Below are 14,145 nucleotides of genomic sequence, written 5' to 3'. Positions count from 1 at the left end.
TATCGAATATATTGCTTCCCCCTACTTATACCTCCCGACGAGATGACGAATGTAAAATTAAGAGAGATTTGAGTGCGCACGGAGGCTTTCAGACAGTCGTTCTTCCCGCGAACCATACCCGACTGGAACAGGAAAGGGAGGTAATGACAGTGGCACATAAAGTGCCCTCCACCACATACCGTTGGATGGCTTGCGGAGTATAAATGTAGATAAATAGATAATATTCCATCAGAATTTCTAAAATCATTGGTGGAAGTGGCAACAAAATGACTATTCACGTTGGTGTGTAGAATATATGAGTCTGGCGACATACCATCTGACTTTCGGAAAAGCATCATCCACACAATTCCATAGACAGCAAGAGCTGACAAGTGCGAGAATTATCGCACAATCAGCTTAACAGCTCATGCATCGAAGCTGCTTACTATTATAATATACAGAGGAATGAAAAAGAAAATTGAGAATGCGCTAGGTGACGATCAGTTTGGCTTTAGGAAAAGTAAAGGGACGAGAGAGGCAATTCTGACGTTACGGCTAATAATGGAAGCAAGGCTAAAGAAAAATCAAGACACTTTCATAGGATTTGTCGACCTGGAAAAAGTGTTCGACAATATAAATTGGTGCAAGCTGTTCGAGATTCTGAAAAAAGTAGGGATAAGCTATAGGGAGAGACGGGTCATATACAATATGTACAACAACCAAGAGGGAATAATAAGAGTGGACGATCAAGAACGAAGTGCTCGTATTAAGAAGGGTGTAAGACAAGGCTGTAGCCTTTCGCCCCTACTCTTCAATCTGTACATCGAGGAAGCAATGATGGAAATAAAAGAAAGGTTCAGGAGTGGAATTAAAATACAAGGTGAAAGGATATCAATGATACGATTCGCCGATGACATTGCTATCCTGAGTGAAAGTGAAGAAGAATTAAATGATCTGCTGAACGGAATGAACAGTCTAATGAGTACACAGTATGGTTTGAGAGTAAATCGGAGAAAGACAAAGGTAATGAGAAGTAGTAGAAATGAGAACAGCGAGAAACTTAACATCAGGACTGATGGTCACGAAGTCAATGAAGTTAAGGAATTCTGCTACCTAGGCAGTAAAATAACCAATGACGGACGGAGCAAGGAGGACATCAAAAGCAGACTCGCTATGGCAAAAAAGGCATTTCTGGCCAAGAGAAGTCTACTAATATCAAATACCGGCCTTAATTTGAGGAAGAAATTTCTGGGGATGTACGTCTGGAGTACAGCATTGTATGGCAGTGAAACATGGACGGTGGGAAAACCGGAACAGAAGAGAATCGAAGCATTTGAGATGTGGTGCTATAGACGAATGTTGAAAATTAGCTGGACTGATAAGGTAAGGAATGAGGAGGTTCTACGCAGAATCGGAGAGGAAAGGAACATGTGGAAAACACTGATAAGGAGAAGGGACAGGATGATAGGACATCTGCTAAGACATGAGGGAATGCCTTCCATGGTACTAGAGGGAGCTGTAGAGGGCAAAAACTGTAGAGGAAGAGAGAGACTGGAATACGTCAAGCAAATAATTGAGGACGTAGGTTGCAAGTGCTACTTTGAGATGGAGAGTTTAGCACAGGAAAGGCATTCATGGCGGGCCGCATCAAACCAGTCAGTAGACTGATGAAAAAAAAAAAAAAAAAAAAATGTAGGTGATGTGTGGACAGCTTCCACCAACTAATCCAATCAAGTCTGACACGAGTACACAGATTGAGCCACGTTTAAATATTCTTGCTTTTAAACATGTTTAAATATACTTGCTTTTAAAAAAATACTAGAGTAATTTAAGTATTACAGTCAATGTACAAGAATGCAATTCGTTTCATCAAAAGGACAACATTCCAATTAACAGCAATTAATTAATACACAGATACAAATGCGACGGTAACTTAAGAGATAATCTGCCCTAAAAAAATTAGAGTTCATGTTTGTAATTTGTGACTAAAATGGAATATTTTTGTGTGTATATGAGTCACATTCTGTTTAATTTTCATTCTGGCATTTTTGTAGTGCTTTTCATGTCTGTACATCTCTGCCCCATCCACATCAGCAACAATCCAATTCAATCAGTGTATTCTAAACACAATTTGCACATGAAGAGAACCAGTAGAGTGTGTCTCCAAATACTATTTTTACCCGCTGAATCATACTGAAAATTAACCTTCAGTGTCATCTTAAATTCTACAAATGATAACTGAACTCACATGACACTTTGTAATTATTTATTTATTTATTTATTTACACGTCAAGTTCCGTAGGACCAAATTGACTAAGGTCTTGGAACATGTCAGTACATGAAATTACAACATAAAAGTAATAACAGATAAAAATAAAATTTTTATAAATACGAAAAAAGTCAATCCGTAAGTTTAAGTAAACACAATCAACAAAACAACAAGAACCAGCTTAATTTTTCAAGGAACTCCTCGACAGAATAGGAGTAACCCACGAGGAAACTCTTCGATTTCAATTTGAAAGCGGGTGGATTACTGCTAATATTTTCGAATTCTTGTGGCAGCTTATTGAAAATGGATGCAGCAGGATACTGCACACCTTTCTGCACAAGAGTTAAGGAAGTCCGATCCAAATGCAGGTTTGATTTCTACCAAGTATTAACTGAATGAAACCCAAATGCTATCAAACTGGTACTCCAGTATTTTCATGCACAGGGGATATGTTAATTAAGCTTTGATCCTTATGTAGGCTAATTTTTGACACAGCAAAAATAAATAAATAAATAAACACAATAAATTCTTGCAGATGAAGAATGGTCAGAGTAACTGATAGATAGCTACGGCATATGTCTAACATTACTGAAACTTTTCAGGTAGAAATATCAGCTGAGAAGATGTGCATGTGCAACTGACTGGCACCTTTTGGACTGTGAGACAGGTCGAACGATTGATACGGCAGACCCACGTGTCAGGAGATACTGAACGTGTACAGAGAGTGCCAAGAATGGTAAAAGGTTTGCTTGACTCATGGGAATGAAACACAGAAATGTTGAAAATGGGAATTTGGCACACTTTGGTAGACATATGCTACCTACCCTATGAAAGCCAACTTACAGTAGGCACACAGGCTTTTAAACAGTCAACATGTAAGTGGAACAGGAAGAGACCGTAATATGTTTTAGAGTATCCTTGCTACGCACTTCACAGTGGTTTGTAGAGTATATATGTGCATAAAAAGTGGAAATGTGTGCACTCACATTATAATGCAACAGAAGGTGTAGTGTCCATCAATATTTTTAAGTAAATTATGCAATTTCTGCTCAATTAATTTATCACTGTTGTAATAACTATAATCCTTGTCAAATGTGATGTTAAACTGCTGCTGCAAGTGTGTCCCCAAAGCTTGTTTTATACTTTTCAATTTTATCATTGTTCCTGCGGTCGTGCTCCTGCATGGATGTGCTAGCAAGTAGTACACAATTTTTGGCTGGCCCCCTAATCGTGCACACTGTCATATATTTGGACAGCGGTGAATGATGTTGAATAAACCACAGTAATTCATAACCCACGATATATATTATATCTCAATGGTGTTTTTTTTTTTTTTTTTTTTTTTGGCACACCATATCTCCTGCATTTCTTAGTCAAACTTAATGATTGAGACATTACTTTCAGGCTTTCATTCACCACTAATAATGAAAAATGCAGAGTTATTTTAAAATTACTGTTTTCATTACAAAACTTTATTCTAAACTCCTGTTTATACAGCTAGTGTAGAAGGTGCTACCCATTAATAATCTGTTTAAGTAACAGACACGGCAGCTGTCAGTTGTTTAGATTATTTACACAACTGTAGTCTGTCACACGATTTCGAACATACACACTGATGTGAAGCATTTAGAGGGAGCCATCATTCACAATCTAGTTTTGCTATTACGCACAACAGCAGATAGAGTTGTTTACTTTCTATAAGCAAGCACTGTGTACTGCACAAATTACTGAATTACATCAACATACCTAATCAAAGGCAAGTAACATTTACTTTTATAACTTGATTTATTTAACTTTTAATTTGTCATTACTTTACAACACTTGCAATGTTATGTTACACTCTCCTAACCTCAATACCATTAATCTACATATTTATTTTTATAGCTTAAATCTTCATTATTATGTCCCAAAACTGATTGTTTGACAGTTAATGAATAAGTCATTTCCAATTTGTTACATGGAGAGAGAATGGTTTACCTCAATTCTGGTGCCGTCCAACTTGTAGAAATAGATAACGTTCAATTGTACCCCGTAGAATTTTTGAACTCTATAAACCCATCCGGTTTACCACCTCACCAATTGCTTTTAAAGAAAAATGCTATTATTATGTTAATTTGAAATCTTAATGCTAATCTACTATTAATTAATGTTGTACAATTAGTGCTAACTCATTTAGTCGAGTACATCAAGTGGAAATGTGTGTACTCAAATTATAATGCAACAGAAGGTGTAGTGTCCATCACTATTTTGATGTAAATTATATAATTTCTGCTCAATTAATTTATCACTATTGTAACAACTATAATCCTTGTCAAATGTGACGTTAAACTGCTGCTGTAAATATGCCCCTAACATGTCTCCAATAAAACTGTGCTCAACACCGCATTAACCTCACACCTTCCAATACAATCATTCCATTGCAAATGATAAGACAACAATTCCCAATATAAGTAGTAATAAAGCATAAGGTCAGTTATACACGGCTTTTTCACAAGTTCACACACTCTGTGATATTTATGTTTGTGCTAAAGACACATGCAGCCAAAAAGTAAAGGACAATCACATTATAATTGTTAACATTCTTTTCAAAGAAATTTTGTAAAATAACGAAGCTTAAAAATAAAATTAATCTGACAGAGACAATCTTTGGTTTTTATATACTTCACAATTAAACATGTCGTACATAATGATGTCTATTTTTTACAGTGAGAGTAATATTTGTTACAGGTAGTCAAAGTACATCTTTTACTAATAAATATCTGTGTTTACTCATTTCTCCAATACTAATTTACCTATCGGTGACTGATCAGGATAGAGTGCTAATTATTTGCACAAGTCACCTAGTTGTTACTTTTTGTAGTGCACAATGGGACACACTTTGTTAGCAATCAAATTCTCTGCTGAGGCTTTACAAGAGTAAACATGGCATCCTACACCACTGATGTGTCAGCAGAATAAGCCACAGGCTGGAACTGCAGTGCAGTCTTGAAGTCCACACAACTTCAGTGAGAGTTCACAGCCATACAAAGATTCCTGCACAAAGATATGTGACTTGTGATTATGTGAATACAAAACACAAGCATAATTTAATACCCAAAGACACTCTGAACAAATAAATCTTATAATAAGTTATATTCAAATGTTAAAAAACCGTATGAATGTCAATAAGTTGTTCAAGAGAGTAATGGTGTATTTGGCTTATACTTTTATATAGTTTTTAAAAGTTGAATATAATTTATTATAACATTTATTTGTTCAGAGTCTCTTTGTGTATTAAATTATGTTTGTTTATTGTTTTGATATAGTCAAAATATGTCACATATCTTTGTACAGCTGTGAACTCTCACTGAAGTTGTGTGTGGACTATCTGTTTGGTATTAACTTATCTGCAGATGACCTAAGAAGCCAAAAGCCGGTTCATAATAAAACTATTAAATAAATATTATTGTGGAACATTAATACTGTGTATTCCAGTTTTTCATATGTCATATGTCTGTTCTTCCAAGAACTGACAGAATATTCTGTAAACATTAATAATTATTATTTCATTGGGTGCCACAAATGTACTGCAAGATGCTGACTGATTACCATAACTCTGTAGCCTTATCGGTAATAGTGGGGATGTAGATGCAGACGTCAACAGGAGAATTGGGGACGCTTCTGCCGTCTTCCACCAAGTGCAACATATGTGGCAAATAGACACTAAGTACAAGTTGCATTCAAGTTGGAACACCCCTTTTTTTCGAGGGGGGGGGGGGGGGGCTGGAAACAGAAAAATGCAGATTGTTTTAAAGTACATATACACTCACGTGCATGGCACCAGAATAGATGAGACACGAAAGCGATTTTCCAGTGGTCAAACCAGACTCCTAAACAAGCATACACAGCAGCAACAGAAATGTGGCGTCAATGTTGTTGAAAGTTTGTATGGCTACAAGGCGATTACATGGAGAAGTATCACAAGTTTCACAGTTTTCATGTGATTTGTTTGTGCGGAAAGAAAGAAAAAATCAGAGGTGTTATAACTTGTATGCCGACAAAGCTTGGGCTCTTCTCCATCACCCTGCTGATGACCTAAAACACATGTGAGACATGGAAAATGCCAGTACAGCCAGGACACAAGCTCAATATCTTTTACTGATGATGCTACAGGCAAATTTTAAATATTGGTCATTTTGACCAGGTTTTAAATGATGAAATGCTGAGGAGTGGTTACGTAGTCTGCTCAAAATAATTTGCTGGAAAAAGATAAAACCTTGTGAGGCGTATTCTATGCACAAAAGATGGAAGAATCTCCAAACTGCTTTGCAAACTGACGGATTGATACAAAAGTAGAGGAAGGCCTTGTAACACTTGGAAACAAACTTCTGCAAACTCATCAATGCACAAGCATAAACTGGGGACTGCTGAAAACCTGGTAGCTAGCCGAGTTCACTGGAGAAAACTTGTTGCTGCATACACTATTTAGCACTGAAGGAGCTAAGTCAAAGTCTAAACTCCCAGCACATACTGAAATTACATTTGCTTTACATTTCTGAAAGTGTAACAAAGTACAAGAACAAAATTTTTCCTTAACCTATTCAGTTAGTTGGTACACACGTGTACTTAGAGCGTTCACTTTGTATAATAAATAAACGGTTTTTACCAACTCGAGACCTGTGTGACATGGTCGTGTAGGTTATGTACTTTCAGACAGTACTGCTAATTCTCACCACACTCCGCTTTCAGTGCCACTCTCAATGTTTTGAAGGATGGTAGAATGGCTGCCACAACATGTGCTCTGAAGGTATTTTGAAATAACGTGTAATTCTACACCTCTGATACACTTTATTTGTAGTAGTTAATGTGTGTAAAGAGTCATATGTTTTTACTAGAATTATTTCTTATGTTGATTACAGCAGATGTCGAAATTCAAAGTACACATATGTGTTCATCAGGTTACATCCTCAAAACTTTTTCTATATTTCCTATACAGTGTAAACAGCAAGGGTTTTTTTTTCCACTTTCTGTCACGAAAACCTCACAATTATGCAATGCTTTGGCTATGTGTAATGTCGGGAAAGAGACTGGTATGTCACCAACAATTAATTTATGTTATTTTCTGTTAACAACAACAAAGAAATATTTTCAATGCTGGAAGAGAATGATTTCAGTCCATCAATGTGTTACGGAAGTGAGCCACAAAGTACTCAAAACTCTATAGGTCTTAAATACCAAAAAAAGGGTCAGTTATATTGTTTAACCATTTTACTAATTTAGCTGTTCTTAATTGTTGGATTATGTTCAAAACATTTTATACAATGGAAGGAGCACCAAAATGCAACAGACAGTCCCTAAAAAATTTTTAGAATGAATCTGGCTAATAAGCTGATAAGTCTTCAGACATGAGAAGTTCTTCACAGTTCTCCAGAAAAATATATGTGATGAATGGGAGAGCTCTGGGGATCTGATGATAGTACATCCAGGAGAAGATTTGTTGCCCGCAGCCAAGAAACCCAAGTCAATACGACCAGGTTAATCACCTTCGCCAATATGTATAGGTGAAGAACACCCCTAAATGTCACTATGAAGTGTGCTAACTGTGTGCAAGAAATGGTAATATATGTTTGTGTGTACTTAGAAACAACTGCTTTTTATAATTCCATGAACAGAATTCTTAATATCTGTTATAAAATTTTTCTTCCACTGGTTAAGATCTGAAGTGCACATGGGTATCTTAAATATTTTAGAAAATATAAAAAAATTAAGCAATGTAATTTAAAATGTAACTCTGTGTAACAACAATAAAATACGATGAAAACATTTTCCTGTACTTTTATCAGTAGGACTGAAGAGTTTAAAGCGATCATGTAGGCTGTCATCATGTAGTCATATTTTTCAAAGAGAAAGTGAACCATAACTGTAAAACTGACACGCTTCACATTATAGCAAGACACCACCATCATGATACATGGAACATGCAAACAAACTAAACCAAACAGATATGTACCACATCTGGCATCCCTCTCACTGGCTACAGACTCAGCTGCACTGAGAAATTACACCTGAATCTGAGTGTCTGCATTCTTTTGTCCACAGTCTGTTTCATAGCTTTATATATGTATGACCACTGTTTAACAATCTCACATGTGGCGTGATTGAGGTACTGAACTTTATATAGGCCTCACTTCTACAACATTAAAATGATATGACACAATTAATCATTTCCCCTATATTGTTACTCTGTTGAATGGCAGCCATCTCATAATGGCTGAACTCCATAATGCATGGCGCATCCCAAACTCCCACGACACCAGAGCACAAATGGTTCACAGCATACAGCCAAAAACTAATAATATGCAGTTTCAGACAATCATTAAAAACCTCATTACTGCAGCCACGACACCCAATATACTGAGACCACTTTTAATATCATGAAAAAAGACAAACTCCATATGGGGACTTTTTATGTTTATTCTGATCACCTTAGTTACAAATCGTTTAATTACTGTCACAACAGATTGTCACCCTGCCAACACACAGTGATTTGCAGGTATCAGATATGCATCTGAAGGTGAACTGTAACAGATGTTGAAACTGATACAGTAATCTGAGTAGCTACTTGTCTTCCTTTAATAAATGAACGGGAATATTGAGGGAACTCCATATGTCCATATTTTGACAAAATGGAGTTATCTAGGATTTTGTACTTTAAATATATAGGCATGTCATGATCCAGAGAAAACCTATATGTTCTGTGTTGTTGCGCAACCATTGTACCAGTTAAATCAAAGGGAAACCTCCACATGTACAAAAGATATGGGCTTTTTCCAAAGTTCTAAACAGAGAGAATAATCAATATGTACCTGTAAATGCATGACCTAAGGCGATTTCTACCATTCCTACCAAAAGAAGAAATCATCCAAAACTTCTATATGGACATATACAATTGGCCAACATGTGTCACAGAACGAACAAGTGTTGAGTATAATTCCAAAGAGAATGGAACATAAACATATTTTGGTTGGTTTTTGTCCACATTAGCAATAAATTATGAGTTAACTAATGACTTACACTTATTCTTTACAAAATATTGAGTAAGTCCACATATTTAATACATAAATTTTAGCTTAACATCGGGAAAACGTACCATGATTGTCTAAAGTGCACTGATGTTCTTCTCTATACATTAATTTTAAAGAAAGCAGAAGGAAACCAGAATTTCAACATAATTCTAAGAACTGCAATGTTTTTTATCATCTGCTGGAAAGTTTGGTGTTTCAGAGATGCAGCGTTCCGCAATATTCCCATTCAAATAAAATACTGGATGATTATAATTGAAGTGCAGTATGGAAACAAAACAAAATTTAATGAAATTTTTCTGACTAGATGGTGCTGTAAGCACCATAATGTAAATGGGTGCAACCACAGATGATAGATGAATCCCAATGTGATGCTCAAGGTCGGAGTAGCACATTAAACCAACCGTACTGTGCAATATGCAAGAGCATACAAGTTTCACTTTCAACACTTGTGGCACTGTAGTTTAGGTAAGCCCATCCACCGCGACAAAGTCATACTACATCGGATTGGAAAAATTAGATTTTATTTATTGTCCTGGGGCCAAAAAGCAACGACGACATCACTTTTTAATTCTCCTGAGGCAAAAGCTTCATAAAAAATCAACAATGGCATCAGTTTTTAATCCTCTCGAGGCTAAAAACAGAGTAAAATGCAATGATGCCATCAGTTCTTAATTATCTCTAGGTCAAAAACTGCATAAAATGAAACAATTAATTTGGTTTCTAATCGTCCTCAGGACACAAACAGCACAAGTAGTCAACAATGAAATCTGTTTCTAACTGTCGAGAGACTGGTGCAAGACATAGTCCATACGCTATCCACAGTTTTCTTGCACAAGTTGAAATCCAAAACCAGCAAGTTCCACAGCAAATAGGAGTGTCTCAAGGATCATGTGCAGAATATGTGGTGCAAAGTGTGCCTTCATTTCAGCACTGCACATGGCCGTAAGATAAACAATATCATCTGGCACCATGCAGTTACTTTTGCAGAATGAACGGGTACAGGTTGATGTGCAACCGGATTTTCTGTTGCTCATATTCTGCATATTGTGATGCCTTTGGAGATGGAAATGAGCTTTGTCTGACCCCATTATGTTCCATGGCCATTCATTGTCTACTTTCATGCAAGCAAGAAATTCTAGAGCAAATGTTTGCCTTACTGGCAGGTCAACATGAAGCAATTCCTGAACACAGTTAATTTTCTGTGAATAGCAACATAGTATGCTTTGTAGAATTTTGTGCACCATGCTCACAGGCATTTCCAAAGTACAGGCAACTTCACATGCACCGCATATTAGTGCACCACCTTTCTACTCCTCCTGCAAAGCTGAGGCCACATTTGTACTGACTTGCATGGCAAAAGAACCCCTGTATTTAAATTTCATAATAATTTTCTCTAGACTCTTGGCAGACATCAGATCAATGTAGTTTTTTACAGCCTTGAGTGTACGGAACTACTGCACAACCACATAGCTACTGGCACACCGTCACTGTTCTTGTAAAAGAGCTTTACAATAATGCAAGATCCCGTTCTAGACAGTCATGCTGAGCACCTCGGATGCAACAGCTATGTTCCCTTCATCTATCATTTCACATATTCTGCTGCTTAAAGCACCATCTAGTGTTAATCTTCCCCTCCCCAATAATGTTTCCCACTTCTTCAAAAGAAAATACGATGTCATTAAGATGGATATAAACAATCAGATAATTAATGAAACTCTATATACAAAGTTCCTGGGTCATTGGGTACACAAACAGTTAAGCTCAAGAAGATCAGTGTGATCTACTATGTTTTAATGTACCCATACTTCACATATGGAATTGAAGTATGGCAAAAGTAAGAATTTATAACACTGTAACCAACATATATTTGTAAAGCTGTTACATTAATTTTAAAATAAAAACAGTACAATAGTTTAAATAAAGATGTACATATTTATAATATTACATGGGGCTCTGATTATCAACTGGAAAGGCATAACACTGAAGATCCAGACAAGAGCCCCTATTATATGAAGGTCACACTTCAGGCCATGCACCTCACAGTGGTTTGCTGAGTCTAGATGTAGAAAGCTCATGTAGAATCTGCTTTAAAATGTCTCCGCAGGAATTTCTTAGCAATCAGTGTTGTTATAATGTTACAGAATTCCATTCTTAGTAGTCAAAATGCTTAGAATACTTCCAATTCTAACAATAGTATTTGTAAGTACCACTAATGTAGCGTTCTTTATTGTTTGTAATTGTCCCCAAAAATCCTGTATAGGCCTATGCAAAACAAGTAAAGCTAAGCTGAGAAAGCTTTGCACCGAGACACATTTTTCAAATAACGCTATTGTCGTATTTTTCACATTTCCAATCTATAATGTCCTATGGTATAACCTTCTGGGGAAAGCCACAGGAACTGAGAAAGTTATCAAACTTCAGAAGTAGTGAAATTACCCCTGATATACAGGGTTAATAAAAGATTAGTATTTTATGTTTGTTGAAATAATCAGCAACTAGTTGTAGCAAAGGAATTTTACTTCCTGTACCTGTTTCAGGCACCTAGTGACATCTTCAGAAAGTTAAATTTGTCACAGCTTTGCCACAATTTCTGCACGTCTTTGGTTTCATTATACCAGTTTTTTACAGGTGCTACGAACAACAGCAATACGCAACATACATCTTAATTTTGACACTAGCACATAAGGCGATAATTAAAACCTTCTGAAGAAAGGTGTTAGATGCCTGAAACCGGTAGAGGAAATAAAATTTCCTTTGCAAAACTGGTTGCTGATTATTTCAGCAATAAGTTACTAAAAATACATCCAGCGCAGTATTTTGTTGAGTCTTTCTGGGTATTTAGACTTGGAATTCTTTCATACACACTGTGATAATCACACGGTGACACAGGATGGATAAAAAATTTCCGACAAGACTCTAGAACTCTCACAGAAGTACACAATGCAGTTACTGAGACAGGAATATAAGTATCCAATACACTTCGTCTCAAGGTAAAAGAGGAAATTGATAATGTACAGGTATTCAGAAGAAAGCTATAAACATTCTTCACAGGCCAAACTTTTTGCAAAAATAAATGACACTGCATCTATTTTTAGTGCACCCCACAACATACCAGAGACAGCTCCTCACCCCGATAGAGCGATGCCAAGTGTACAGCGTGCTCCCTTACCCACTCCATTGTTAAACTGTTTACAAAACAACATAATACTTTCGGACGAAATCACAACTTTGAACATACACTTCACACAGCGCAGCGTTCAAATGCTGTACCTGGCCAGAAATATTGTTTCCACGTTTGCAGCAGCAGAACGAAGGAAATCATGTAGCAGTAAAAAAACAGGTAGAATAGCACTAGGCTCGGATAGTAAAACAGATGAAAGTGTAAAAATGTCTTTAATATTTGGCAAGTAAACTTAGGACATGATGAAAAGACACAAACATACTTTCCTTTATTGGTCCAATCAAGGTAAATGTGTGTGCAGTTACTCATTATCTTGCAGACTTTGAGCCTTCACATAATTTTATGTCAGTAAATGCAGGTTGTTAATAATATATGGAGGCAACTGAATTTCGAAAATTGACCATACATCTAAATCTGACCTAAAAAAAATTATGTCATATCACTTAGCAGTCTTCGACATGAGTACGCTCCTTGTAAACCGTCTGACCATACTTTACATTCATCGACGTATTCCAATACGCTCATTGTACATCTGATCTAAAGGACCATATAAAAAATCCATATGTAGACACTTTCTCGTGGCAGCAAGCATAAACAAACGAAAACTTAAAACAGCAACAGGGCGGGTCACACACACACACACACGGCCATCGCGGATCTTTTTGTGGTCGTGTTCGAACCTCCTGTCGCCTCTTCACTCACTTCAAAACGGGTAACAACAAGCGACACACAACCCACAACATTATTTTAGTAATGATTATTCGAAATTGTTCGTTGACGTTGCAAGAGCAGCAAAGTTGGTAGTACACGCCCGACCTAGCAAACAGAATGCTAAATACCGCCCTCGCCCTTATAAACTACATTTTTCTTTATTTTCTGACAGCCATAACCAATGGGGACAGCATTAACATAGGTAACAACTTAATGAAGCTACATAGAGGAAATTTTAACCGGAGAATATACGCATTTCTATAATTACTGGACAGTTTCTTTTACGACATGGAAAATTAGTGTCAATCCGGTGAAAGAAACACTGCAATGAAGTCGACATTTAAACCAACTTATTAACTAAAGCACGTACCTAAAGAAGGTAACAGCTGATTTTCTGCTTCCTTTTATGGATCTGTAGGCAACACAGGTAACCATATTTACACAATTTATGTCTTTATTTCGATGAATTATTCTCATGCCACTCTCGATATTTTCGACATTTTAATACGGCGGAGCGGAGTACTGAAGTCGCTGGCTTCTCGCTTATGGCGTCAGAAATTCCTTATCTTGGACTATAGATACGTCGTCCACAGATTCTAACCGACGCCACCTGTACGGGGCGTTGAACTAACCTCACTTGTGGGTGGCTACTGGCTAGACAGTACTGCAGTGACTTGTCAGTTGTCACGCTGCCGGTGCTGCCTTGCATCTGCAGCTGCTGCAAAATGCAAACTAAAGAACCCAGTAACTAAAAATACCGTAAAACGCTAAGCTGCCACGCAGAATATTATCGCGTGAGTCTTGGCGATCCAATTGCAGCGTCAAGCAGTCAAAACTCAACGTTCAAAGCCGCGACGACATTTCTTATTACACATTGTCCACCAGTTGCATGAATTCAAATCATTTATTTATATGATATCGTTTTCAAGGCTCGTACTCGT

General features: G+C 36.9%; 1 protein-coding gene across 3 annotated transcripts in view; it reads right to left on the bottom strand.

Annotated features, from left to right (window-relative positions):
- Positions 1 to 13,934, bottom strand: part of LOC124553617 (zinc finger protein 391-like) — a 144,390-nt gene extending 130,456 nt beyond the window's left edge. The window contains exon 1 of one of the 3 annotated variants that reach the window (XM_047127472.1): positions 13,575 to 13,934. The gene's annotated coding sequence lies outside the window, so the exon portion shown is untranslated. Of the gene's footprint in view, positions 1 to 12,755; positions 13,345 to 13,574 lie in introns of those variants that run through there. The other 2 variants (XM_047127470.1, XM_047127471.1) reach the window with 2 other exon arrangements.
- Between the last annotated feature and the right edge of the window lie 211 nt (positions 13,935 to 14,145).

Source organism: Schistocerca americana, chromosome 11 (genome assembly GCF_021461395.2).
Source record: "Schistocerca americana isolate TAMUIC-IGC-003095 chromosome 11, iqSchAmer2.1, whole genome shotgun sequence".
Classification (NCBI taxonomy): domain Eukaryota; kingdom Metazoa; phylum Arthropoda; class Insecta; order Orthoptera; family Acrididae; genus Schistocerca; species Schistocerca americana.
This window is presented reverse-complemented; position numbering and strand designations above follow the sequence as displayed.